Source organism: Parus major, chromosome 1 (genome assembly GCF_001522545.3).
Source record: "Parus major isolate Abel chromosome 1, Parus_major1.1, whole genome shotgun sequence".
NCBI lineage: Eukaryota > Metazoa > Chordata > Aves > Passeriformes > Paridae > Parus > Parus major.
In genome coordinates this window covers 76052225-76065870 of record NC_031768.1, presented here as the reverse complement: position 1 = coordinate 76065870, position 13646 = coordinate 76052225, and positions in this window count along the sequence as shown.

Sequence of the window (13646 nt, the reverse complement as noted above, 5' to 3'; positions counted from 1 at the left end):
GTATGTTCAGTTGTAATTTAATGGAAATGTCCTCTAGAAATGTCCACTACACCACATGGTTTGTGTTACTAATCTCTGGGAACAGTACTAAAATAAACTGTAGGTCAGTGTGAATGAGACTGACAGTAAGTATCCCTCAACATGGTCTAAGGCCACGGACAGCAGGATCACACAGGTAACACTACCCCAAATCTCTGAGCTACTGGCAATGTCAGGGCTAACCCCTCACTCCTCACAAAAGAATAGGGGAAAGGAAGCCTTGGACAAAATACATTCAGATCCTCCAAAAGAAGAAAAATTTAAGCTTCCAGATCCATTTAGTATGTTTAGTGGGCCTCATGATGCTCTGTGCAATATAATCTTGGTGGGTTGTCTGTAAAGGACAATTTCTGCTGTATTTTCTCATGCTCTCAGACACTCTGTGACAAACCTTGTGTCTCAGTTGAAATGGAACATTCCTGCTCAAATTCCCAGGTTAATTTTCCTTTCCTGGATGCAGAAGTGAGGATTTTTGAACGTTTGGGGTTGCTTAGTCTGGAGAAAAGGAGGCTCAGGGGGAAGGGACCTTATCACTCTCTACAGCAAGTAGTGGCCAGTCTCCCAAGTAACAAGAGACAGAGCAAGAGAAAATAACTTCTATTTGCACCAGGGGAGGTTCAGATTGGATATTATGAGAAATTTCTATCCTTAAAGAGTTGTTAAAAACTGGAACAATTTGCTCAGGGAAGTGGTGGAGTTACCATCCCTGGAGGAATTTAAAAGATGTGTAGATGTGGCACTTGGGGACATTGTTTAGTGGAGGACTTGGCAGAGCTGGGTTAATGGCTGAACTCAATGATCTTAAGTGTCTTTTCCAAACTAAACGATTCTGTGATGATTCTAGGCACTGGCCTCTGGGAAGGAAATTATCTCTTGAAAGAAACCATGTGCCTTAGCCATTCTTCTCCAGCTAACAGAATTTTGAAGTGATATTGACTGGATGTCCATGGCATCCATTGACAATAAGTCATAAAGATGGCATGTGAAGATATGAAAAAGGGAAATAACTGAAAGTCTGTACATTGCATATAAATCCTAGAGATAATTACCCATCCAATTCCACATTTTTCCGTCTGGCTGTACATTGTTTGAAGTTTAAACTCTTATTTCAGTTTGCTTCATGTTCTCTGTGTATCATGTTTTCTTCCATTCCCTCCATGTTTTGCTGTGGGGCTGGAATGTTATGAGAGCTGGATGCCCCTGCAGAACTTTTTTATAACATATATACAGAGCAACATCTTCTGCAAGCCCCAGTATTGGCAAGTGCTTCCCAAACACCATCAACCTGTGTAACATTTATCTGTCCTAAGTGCATGCTTGTCAGGTTTCACCTTTTAAAATTAAATGCAAAGGCTTGTCAGCATCTTTCATTGTCCTTCCAGGAGTATAACAGTCAGGCATATAAAGGCATATTGATAATATATAAATACCAGTAATTCAATATTAATTCTACTTTTCTCTTTTTGTTAGCACAGGCCCTACCTAACGTTGACTTTAATCAGTCAACTTGCTCTATCAGTACAAGGTGACCACTTGCATAATGTAATGCCATGTTTAGCTTCCTTAATCACACACACCTAATTTTCCTGACATTGATTTTTACTACGATTTTATCCATAGAAGGATTTATGCAGCACATATCTCCTACATCTTTCTGCCCAAGAGACAATTACAAATATAGTTTAACTAATTGAAATAATAGCACACTATCTACATTAATAAAAAAAAAAGGAAGTATCTAAATTTCAAGGAGTGCCTTGGATTTGAAGTCTGAATGCAGGAATTTGCAATCAGGCTGGCTAAATTGTAAATTCTCTCACATGAAGTGTAACACTTCTGGGAAACCTTTTAGCTCTTCTGTCATGGTATTTCCCCTCTGTAAATTTATTTACTGTATCTGTCTCAGAGAAGTGTCAGGAGAATCAATCCTTGTACAGCTGCAGTTTGGATATTACTTAAGGAGAAGGATTTGGAATTCCAAGGGTTTTGGTGTGATTGCACTGTACTCTGGGTGGATAGGATGGTGGGTTTGACAATCTCCCAATGTACACAACAGAACACCTTAGGAGCACTCACAGCCACTCATGCCCCTTGTTCCTTCTCCAATACAGAAGGGCCAGAGAAGGGCTATAAAATAAAATTTATTTATTGTTGGCTTTGTTGCTCTGAAAAGCAAAAAAGTGTTTTTCCCTACTTGCCTATTCTTTCCATCATTTCTAGCACCCAGACAAAACATTAAAATGGTAAATTGTGCACAACAATCCAAGTGGTGTCTGTGAAGGCAACAAAATATAGTCAGATCTTCCTCAGAGACCTCCCCACACATACCCCCTCTCTTTTGCTGTCTCTGATGGACAATTTGATTTGCCCTAAGATAAGAATGCTAGGTGAGACTTACAGGTGGAACTGTCTGGATGCTCACATAATGAATGCATCCCAAGGATGGGGGAGCTGTGATGATTGTGATTGACTTTGGTACACATGGGTCTGCAAAAGGGTCTTCAGTTCTGCTGAGGACTGGGTCAGCAGGGTAAACTGTTCCCCCAAGGTTGTAGGCAGCTTCCAGGTGGATCTGTTGGCAGGGATGCCTGCACAATATATCCAGCCCAAAGACAGAGAACACTCCCTTCTGAACAGGTGAGGAAAATCTCTAAGATCTGGTCATATGTGGAGGCAAAATCTTAAATTAGCGGCTACACAGCTGCTGTTGCTTTGTCACCTCACACCCTGCAAGGCCAAAAACTGTAAACTTGGACATTTCTACACTGACCTGCTTGTATTATAACAATTTAGACCCATTTATATTATGTGCTATGTTGACAATATCTAGATACTCTGTTAGCAATAAATCTAACATAATCATTCACAATACTAAAATTAAATTTCTGAGAAAATAGAGAACAATTAGATGAGCATACATACTTACACAGCTGTCACTCAATATGAAAAAAAAATGATTCAAAAGCACCTGAGAAGCAGCAACACACTTCCACATACATTAACTTCTGGGATGCAAAACACAGTCAGGTTATGACTGCCACATGAAAATGCCCAGTTCTATTGACAGTCATACACAATTAAAAAGAAAATAAAATAGTGCTATTCCTATCAAGTCCCCAGTCATTAAATCTGTTTAGTGTTTCTAAAGTGGTGTCATATTGATTTAATGATGCTATTAGTAATATCTGCAGAGAATATATGAATATAAGCAATTACTCTTTGGGATATTCCTTCCTGGTAGAGAAAACACCTAATTTCACTAATTGCCTCTATTTCTGTTTCTGTTAACTGTACACTGTATACATGTTAATAATGTTATTATCAGTAGGAGTGAATTTTAATTAACATTCATGTGCAGAAATTTAATTAAAACTAAACATATCCCAATAAGTTTACTTTATTAAATCAATTGCATAGTTATTTCCAGAGTTAAAGCCTTTTTCCTAGGTATCAATTAGTGAAGAGATCTGCAGCTAACCATGAAAGAAAGTTAAAAAACCTGTACATGAAACACACATCTAGAGACTCTATCCCTAACTAATACCCAAAATCAGATGTTACATTAAGCACTGCTATGAATACATAATAGGAATTATTACTACATAGACATCCAGCTCAGAAAATATACTGTATATTTTTATAAACTCAGGAAAAGTAAGTATGAAGAACTGAAAAACCAAATCACCCCCACCCAAGGGGTTTACAACCGGGCAAGAAATTGAATCCAGATCTCATGAAAATTGGCTCAGTGCTTTAACTACAAGATGTTAGAGATACAACTGATCAGTCATTGAGATTTTATAGACTTGAAATACAAAACAATTTCAGAGTTCAATTTCAGGTTCTTCCCTGCAGAAAACCACAGAAATTGGAGGAGGTGTTTCATGGAATTTAGGGAATTCAAGCTATTCTGAAAATCTGTACTTCTTACTTGTTTTAATCCTCTCACCACCGTGTGGATATGACTAACACTGACATAAGGATACAAATATAAAATGAATTATTCCTTTGACCATGCTGAAAGCATAAATGTTTGACAATATACCTGAATTTTAGTAAGTGATTTATAGGAAGATTAGAGTTTTTTACTCAAAGGCTAGTAAAATGAATGTGAGTCTTTTTTGACTCTGAGAAAATTATGTTAAGGTCCTTGACAGGTGGATCAGCCATGGCTGTGTATTTGGCTGATTTCCACAATACCTTACATGATTTCAGAAATTTTTTAAAATTATAAATACTCTTCATTGCAAGTTCTGGAGCAAATAATCCCTGGAAGTTCTAGGTACTTTTCAAAACCCAATGTAAGAGCCTAAAATTAATTCAAATCTCCTGATTTGAATCACTAGTGATATTATATATATTTTAGACTATGCTTCCTGTGATCCATTTCACAAGATAATCAAACTAGATCCAGCACCACTATTTAAAAGAGGACTACAAGTCTCAGGTGTGACTAATTTCTCACTGTCTACCACAAAAAAGGTTTGCTTTTATTGGCACCTTAGTAATCCTGATCCATGCCATTTAACTCCTGGCATGCACACAGCAAACACAATTAGCAATCCCATACATTTCATTGCACCTGCTGCACATGTGCAGACCTGTGTGCACATGTGGCAGCTTCAGCCACACTGACACTCAGAAAGTTGTCATGAGCAGACATATGGAGACAATATGACTCTTCTTGAGGTACAAGAGATGACAGAAAATGGCATGCTGCTATTAAACACACTTAACAGCCAAGACACACGCCTTTCAGTCACTGTCAGTGCTGCAGTCATTCCGAGTGGGCAACGGCAGCTCTCACACATCATCAAGGAAATTGTCAGTAATCCCTGGAGACCATCTCTGTCATAATTGGCTCTGGTAGAGGAGGAGGATGTCAGGGAGAAAGATATTAACACACCATCCTGAGATGGCAATAGTGGCAGTTAACACTCCTTCAGACTTTCAAAACTCCTGTGGAAGTCAGAGCATAAATATGAAGCACCAAGATGACATTTTTTACAGCTGCTTCTCATAGTATCATGACATTTAAAGTGCATACTAAAATCTATCAAGTATGTTTAAAACATAATTATGCCATAACATGCATTATATACCTAATATGAGCAGGATTAGTCTATCAGTGTTTTGAATTTGTAATGCAGACAATAGAATATAATGTGTTCAGAGTGCTATTTTTTAAGTTTATTATTCAATTAACATGTATACTCTCCCTAAGAAAATAAAACATTTTGAGGGGCACAAAACATTTTTACTGCACATGCAGAGTATGCAATTTAATCTTTAACAAATTGCTTCTGCCTTTAAATTATGTTATTAGTATGCTAAAAAAATTCTTACATGTTGTCATCACTCTTTAAATTTCACCACAATGTACTGGGCTATACATCTGCCAAATGGTTTTGCTTTCAGTCTGTTCAATTAAAAACAGAAATATATTTGTCCAGACCCTAATCCTATGCTAATATTCTATAGAAAAGATTTGAGTTAACTTTATAATACTGTTTCAAATTTTTCCAATGTTAAAAGTGTTTTACACTAATTGATTGATGTTTCAGAACAATAACTGGAATCCTACTAAATACTTAACACATCCTTTACCTAATCATTCAAATGTAGTTCAGTATTGGGTTAGAGTATTTTTTTAAATACATTTTTGAGATAGGACATTAAAATGAAGTTCTGAAGGGGACCTGCCTCCTCAGTTCCTTACATGCACTCTTAAGTTCAGAAGATTTTTTTTTAATGGAAATGGAAACTAGAAAACAGATTTTTTTAAAATAATGAAAATTGAGATCAAGATTAAAATAAAACAGCAACAAAAATCTCCCCATTTCCTTTATTTTTCCTTTACAGAGTGCTTGCTTTCAATGACAAATCCCAGACTGGCTATAAAAACTGGTTTCTCTGACCCCAGGCTCCTTTGTGACTTGCTCTCTACCACTGCACTTTCCATGCTAGCTGTCTCTCTCTGTCCCTCCTTCTACTTTTGTTTTGGTGAGATAATTGAAACTTTTCACAGTCTTCCCTCCCCTGGCATTTTGATAGCCCCTGGAGACTGGCAGTTCCCCCTTCAGAGGAGCCACTCCAGCTGAGCCTCTGGGGACAGGCAGCAAGGCAGCCATCCCTCTGGCTGGGTGGCCATTCCTGGTGAAAGGAATGTGTGCATGAAAAAATTAAATAGTTACCCAGCCTCTCACGTCTTTTACAAAGAGGACTAACATAAGACAGATATTTTAAAGCCCAACATGACATCCTTTATGTTAACACTTTGAAAGGAAAACAGACAGATGCTTGATATTCCCTTTCATTGCCAATGACATAGCTGATAACTGAATACAAAAAGATTTTATTATAGGTGGGGCTCATAGTGTCTTTGGAGTTATTCCTCCTTGATATTTCTTATTGGATGTTTCCAAGTGAAACTCTTTTCAACTTTGCCAAAACTGTACATTTGGATTGAAATTTTCTCCACTGGGTGTCTGTCAGGTAGAAGATTTATTTATTTTTTTACAAACATTTCCGCAAAAAACGATTCAGGCATTTCTGAACAAAGCTAACAGAAAAATGCTCTTTCATTGATGTTAAATTACAAGAAATTCAGCAGTTACTTTATGAACATTTTAAAGCAGAATCTTGACCTTTTATCAGAATTTGGTTTTGAGCCAGAGATGTTTCTGATAGCATCCCAGTGATAAAACTGCTTTTTCTCCATTCTAAAAACCACTGAAAAATATCCTTTCACAGCAGCTTGGAAAGTTCTAAAGGTTTGACAGGCACATTCCTCACAGTCTCTGTCTTCCAACTTAGAACTTTGACTTGTCTGAGCAAATTTCACACCTGGAAAGTGACTGAGTATGGTGCAGAACACAGTTACAAAGATCAAGGAAGACTCTTCCTGAATTTCAATGCCAGTTAATGTGGTCCACAGGATGTGAACCTGTGAAATAATTAATAGCTTATTTTCCTAGAGCTATAGGTTACTTCTTTATTGCTGCTCAAGTGACATGCATGCACAGGAAATATGAAAAAAAAACCATCACAACATCTGAGTCAAGGACAAAAAACAGATGGCAAGAGACAACTGTTGAGGGGAGGAGCAGATTGGGACAAGGAACCTGAGGGAGTGTGAGAAGGGTGAAGATGGGGGAGAGAGTGTAATTAATAAGCAAGGAAATGGACTCTGGGAAGGGGAGCATAAGGAACATGGAAATTAGAGCTGTGAAAGCTATCAAAAGACAAGAAGGGTATGAAATAATAAAATGAGGAAACACGGAAGTGATGTAATAATGGAAAAGTAGGATTTGTACTGAAAATTTGAAAAAATTATAAAGACAGACAGGTCTCAAATGTGTAAGGATATAACAAACATTTGCAGTGACAGACAGATTGTATTAGTAATACTACTGCTAGTCAATATTTAGAGAAGCAGATAAAATGGATTAAGTTCACATCCCAAACCAAGGCCTGGAGGAGAACCAGATGCTGAAAACACACCACTGCAAATGTTTAATGGAACTATACCTTTCTGGAATAGAATTTTATGCCTGCTGTCATCTGTTATTGCTTATGTTAGGAGAGTTTGTGAAACAGATTTAAAAATCTAGTACATTTTCTTTAATGTCCATATGACTCTCTACTTGATGAGATTTCTGGGGTTTTTTTTTTGTTTGCTTTTGTTTTCTTTTGTTTTTTGTTTTCGGTTTTGGTTTTTTTTGTTTGGTTTTGTTTTATGTTATTTCATTTTGTTTCAGTTTTTTCTTTTTTGTTTGGTTTTTTTGTGCATGAGAGTTTTTTTTCTTTTTTAAGATGGAAGTTACATTTTCAAATATGGATTAAAATGACAGAATTTTTTACATTAAAACATTGAAAAGTAAGTGATATCACAAAAATTCCCTATATTAATTCAGTCCCCCCATTTTTGCTCCAAAGTTGAATTTTTGCTTGTTTGGACACATGAGAAATTAATGTTTGAGGACATAAGAATTAGGAAGAAGCCACCAAAAACTTCTGGTTTTAACTTTCTAGCCATCACAATTGTGTTTAGGAAATTGTCTTGCAGCTCAGCTCATAACCCTTGAAATTCCCTTGAAACAGATCAATTCACTTTAGTAGCATTGTAAGCATATTGTGGTAGCTGTGATCACAATACTAGTAAGACATCATCTGCTTTAAAACCCAATAGTTTTGAATGTTGCAGATGGTATCAAGACATTAACAAAGTAGGGTATGTTCCTTGGTATTGGTTATTGGTACAGCTGTTAAGTTAATGAAGTCAGTATATATTCAGTTTTAATTGTAGACACATTTTATTTGAGCCCTCATAGAACAGCTGTGAAATAAGTGCTATAATTAATGTTCTGTGGGTTACACTAAAACCTGTATATATGTACGTTATTAATTATATGCTATAACCTTGGTTCAATTTATTTAGTTTTTTGTTGCTAAAAAACTTATCAGATAATTGCACTTTCTTCAGAAAACATTTAAAGATTTCAAAGTCATCTTCATCTGTGCTTTCACCTGCCAAGCCACCATCAATAAAACTTATTATTAGATGGAATCAATTTGTTTTATTAAGTTAATGCCATCTTTACATATCTAGATTTATCAGGTACTCAGCATACTAATTAAGGAGTCAAGCAGGCCATTCCAGTTTTACTTGAAGAAATAACTTGAAGAAATAATTTGAGCTTTCTTTTGTATTATTTTCATATAGGGTGCTCCAGAGACACAATTCCTAGTAAACTGATATGTATAAAAAAAACCCAAAAAACATCAAAAGCAAAGTCAAATGATGAATTTAATCCTCTTGGGGTGGGGGGCAGGTTAAGGGGGTTGCAGGCAGGGTAACTAGGTAAACTAGGGGATGTTAATTTGCGCTAATTTAATCACAGCTACTAGAAACTCTCAGATATTCCTGGTCAAACTCTTTCTTCCATGAGGAACACAGCAAAGTAGAATTGTCAGCCCTTCTGGGAGACTGACATTTTCTCAGACTCAATGAAGTGATTTATAAAGTTTTACTTCTCTTCTGCCCTTTTTCTGTTTTCGTTTGAAAAAAGGCTTGTTTGGTTTGTTTGGTTTTTTGTCTTCAGATGAGTTCACAAATTCAGTTATACATGCTTCACCAGATAAAGACCTGATAATAGTGTCACTCAGGTTTCTTGGGGATAGGGTTATTCAGCTTTACTTATGCATTACATTATTTATTGTATGGTCTTGTACATTGTGTAACAATCCACATTTCCCGTTTTCCCTTGTCTCACTCTGAAAAGCTCATGTGACTGTTCCAGAAAGCATTGAAAGTCTGAAAATGACAGGAAGTTTTGCTCTTCCTAGTACTTTTTCACAGTCACAAATCTTCTGGAACAAAAGATAATGATATATACTGTTGGATACATAAGTTGCCTATGTAATAAATTCTAGATTTCCGTTACATTCCTCAACAAAATAAAACACCGAGGACTGAAGGCTGATTTAAAAATAATGAAAAGCTTAATTCACCTCTAGTGTAGTTATAGCTGCACTATTCTGTAAAGAAGGTTTGCAGTGACAAGGATGCTTCACACGTTGAGTCTCCCTTCTAGTGTATTTCCATTGAACTTAGAGTGGGAGAGAGAAAAAACCCAAATATTTGTTACTAAACACTTAGGGCCATGGGAATTCTGCCCCTCATTTCCTTCATTAGTAAGGAAACACTGAATATATTTTTCTTTGCAGCTCTATTCATCTTTGGAAGGCACAATGGCATCCAATTATTTTACAAAGTAGGCTGCAAACCTCTGGTCTATGAGGGCAGAATTCTGCGTACTATTGTTAGATACTTAAACAAAAACCTCTTTTTTTTTTTTTAAGTAGCAACATAAATCAGAGAAATCTGGAACTTCTTAATGTCTTTGAAAAAAAATCAGGCCATTTATATTTAGGTATTGAAATAGAAGTTAGGGAACTAAATTTAGTATCTAGTCCTGTTCTGCATTCAGCAGTCATGGACTCTGACCATTCTATAATTCAGTGGAGGGCAGTTTTTCATCCTTTGTGCTCATGGCTCTTTGGAGATATGGGTTAGAGAGATAGAGGGTTTTATCTTTGTTGCTACTGAGTTTTCATTGCTGCTGGAATATTCAGCTATAATTATGGGCTGTTTGTTTTTGGTTTTTTGTTGTTTTTTTTTAAATTCTGTGCTGCTTAGAGAATGTCTCATTTCCCTTTTCTTTTTTCCTCTACTTTGAGGATTATGAATCAGCACATCCCCTAACTAGCTCCCTATTACAACAGCTCATGTTACCATGGGATAGATGCAGTGGTAAACAGATCTGTTCTTTCTGCACTCTTTACCCCTTTGTGAATTTAGCTCCCATGTGCAGTAGGAACCTTGCACCTTCTTTGTAGAAGTTAAAATCAGTCTCCAGGGGACACTAGATCCTTCCTGTGCATATGTTGAAGATCAAGCTGGAAGGAATGAAGAAAACGATGGTTTTGCTTTTCCCAGCACATTAACTAGAAGCTGTATCATAGCATCAAAAGCAATGCATTGTATTTTATAACAGCTTACCCAGGCACGTCCCTCATAAGGTTATGAAAGCCAGGAGGAAATAAGAGTCTGAAAATCCCTTCTCATTTTTATTCTGACTCTGGAAATACTGTATTGCACTTGCACAAGCATGCACAGAAAAGAGGAACCTCCTCTGATGATCAGCTCATCCTTGCTTCTCTCAGTAGCCAGGAGTCTGATTTTTAAGAACCCGTTCCTCTGGTTTTATTTTGAAACAGTTCCTCACAAAACGAGTAACACTCAGTGGAGCATCAGTGTATGAACGAGTTTGATGAAGGGTTAATATATTCACATCTGTCACTTCCCTATGTCTCCCCCACAGCCTGTGGCTTCTGCAGAGACAAGGGAGCACTCAGCCTGTCCCCTCCTGTCAATAACTGAATACCACAGCATTGTTATTTAGCTCTTTGATGATCATTATTTCAGTAGCAACATACTGCCCATACCTGGATATATCAAATTATATAAGACCCAGACCATTTTCTCTTCAACCAGGCAGCAGTGGAAATTTCCACTGGTGTCGTTCACCAAGTAACAGAATGGCCTCATCATCCTTAAGGTTTTTGACAAACTGCAGTGCAGTTCTGTCATCCTCTCAGGCCATTGCTCAATGAAACAATACATTCAGTTTACAAGTTTCTCTTACAAAATCAAAACGACCATTGTGGCATGCTATAAAGCTGTGATACAAAACATGCTTCATTCTGCTACTTCTAAACTTTTTCAAATAGGTTAACTTTCTCCCAGTCTTTATGTTGGACCAGATGTCATCTGTTTGCACTTCTGAAAATTTAAGAGGCTCAAGTCCCCAGAGCTTGGGGTTTTATTTTTAATTTTATGCAGCAATTTCTTTCCATTGCTAGCGTCTCCAGTTTCTTAATTATCTGCTATAACTGAAAGCTTTCATGATGGGCTCTGAATCTTCTGCTGTTTGCCGAAGGCCTGAAGAATTATGCGTCAAATTTACACACAATTTTGCTTATCCCCCTAGAAAATTTTCTTGTAACTCTAATTATACAGCCATGAGGAGTCTATCCAGATGTTCTAGGGGAGGACAAAATATAGTGGTTGCCACTAAAATTATACAGCCGCGTACTAAAACAGGGCAAACGTACACCTTTCAAAAACTACTATTTTCAAATACAGTCCTCCAGGTACTTGAGAGAGCTTCTCATAAATGGAAGAGCGAGAGAAGTTTTCATTATCTCTAAAGATACACCTTCAGTGCTGTTGAAGACACAGAAGAGGAGGAGAAATTTGTGCAGCTAATTCTTTTCTTCAAGATTCACTCCCTGTCTTATATTCTGCAACTGGTCAAGAAAGAACAGTGAAATATCCCAATAGTAATGGTACTGCTCAGATATATCTCCATGTAGGAAAGAAAAAAGAATACATTATGCTATGTTTAAAAGAAAAGAGACTGAACGAAAAGAAGTACAAAACAAATAAGAAAAGAGCTCAGGAATGACTCAGACTGCAGATGTGCTGCATCTGTTTGCTTGTTGACTGCAGACATTGAGATAGAGAGATCAAGGTGTTAATTGACAGATAGACAACTAGACCAGATATGCAAAATGCAGCTAGATTAATTTAAAGTGTATAGCAACAATAGTACTGTAACAATGTGCTGTTTATGCTGATTATAACTCACTGTCCATGCATTAGATACTGGACATACATGCCATAAAACAGCTCAAAGTCTTAGAGGGGTGGAGAAGAGCAGGAACTGACCTTGCAAAGGATACACACAACCAAATTAAATTTTAACCTGTTTAAAAGCTGTGTGCTACTTTCCTTTCAAAGAAAGTTAAAACTGGTACTCATACAAATCCACTTAATTCCTGATTCTATTGAAGGAAAAGATACAAATACCTCCTTGTAGAAAGATTGCGGATGTGAAGTTAAAAAAAGGAAGCAAACATTAAAAGGTGCCATTTAAAAAAAAGATGTACTTTGACAAGAACTTTGAGTAAAAGTGAGCTAAAAGAAAAACTGTGTAACCCACTGTGTATGGCCTGGGTGCTATAAAGTAGTTTTTCAAAATAACCCTATAAACTTCACAAAGGATGAGAAAGACCATAAAGTCTTTATGACTTAAAAAAGAAAAACAACAATAACAAAAAAGAAATCTGTGGATTTCTTTTAATTTCATCTCTACCTGTAAAAAAAAAGTAAACAATGAAAATCACTGCTCACAAGTAATTCCTCACTATTTTCATAAATAGATACAGTATGAAAAAAAAAATAAATTAGCCAAAATGCTTCTGGCTTTAACGTTCACTTTGGAAATATTGAGAAATGGAGCCTTATAAGTTATTAATAAGATCAGAATTAATGCAGTCGCTATTCCTGGCTTCTGATTAAATGTTGTCTTGTAACCTAGTAACACTGGAAATAATGACCAGATGATAATTTTCTGTGAACTGAGTCAGTGAAGGGAACCTTTGATACGTCAAGTTGCAACATTACTTGCCCAGCAGAAATACATCTGGAGACCCATCCACAGCTGTGGAGACAATTGTCTGCTGTGTTTGTATGGGATATTGTGTCCAGACAATGTCCATTTCTAATGACGGATTCATTCTCGCTCTGACACTACGATAGTTAAGATACTGGGAGATGGTGATGAAGGAACAGAAATTTTCAATCTTAGAATAATAATAAAAAGGAATTGAGAGTTTTTTTCAACTCATCCTCACTGACAGTAGTAAGCAGAATTCACTGAACATGATGTTGAGCTGTAAATCCTCTGATAGATTTCCATATACTGTATAGGACCACAGAAGTGTATAAAACTGTGTCACTCATTGCTAGTATCCTATCTTGCTAGAGGCTTCAATATAAGAGACAAGCAAAAGACACAGAGAAAAAAAACCTCATATTAGTATTGCCAAATTAAGACCAGAGTTGTACAAGAACCCCCAGCAAATTCCAGAATTAATCCAGAGTCTTCATTCTCCTGAATTTAAACCACATAAAGGTCAGGTTTTTAAAATTTAGCCTGAAACTACCAGGGATTTAAAAAAAAAAAAAAAAAAAAAAA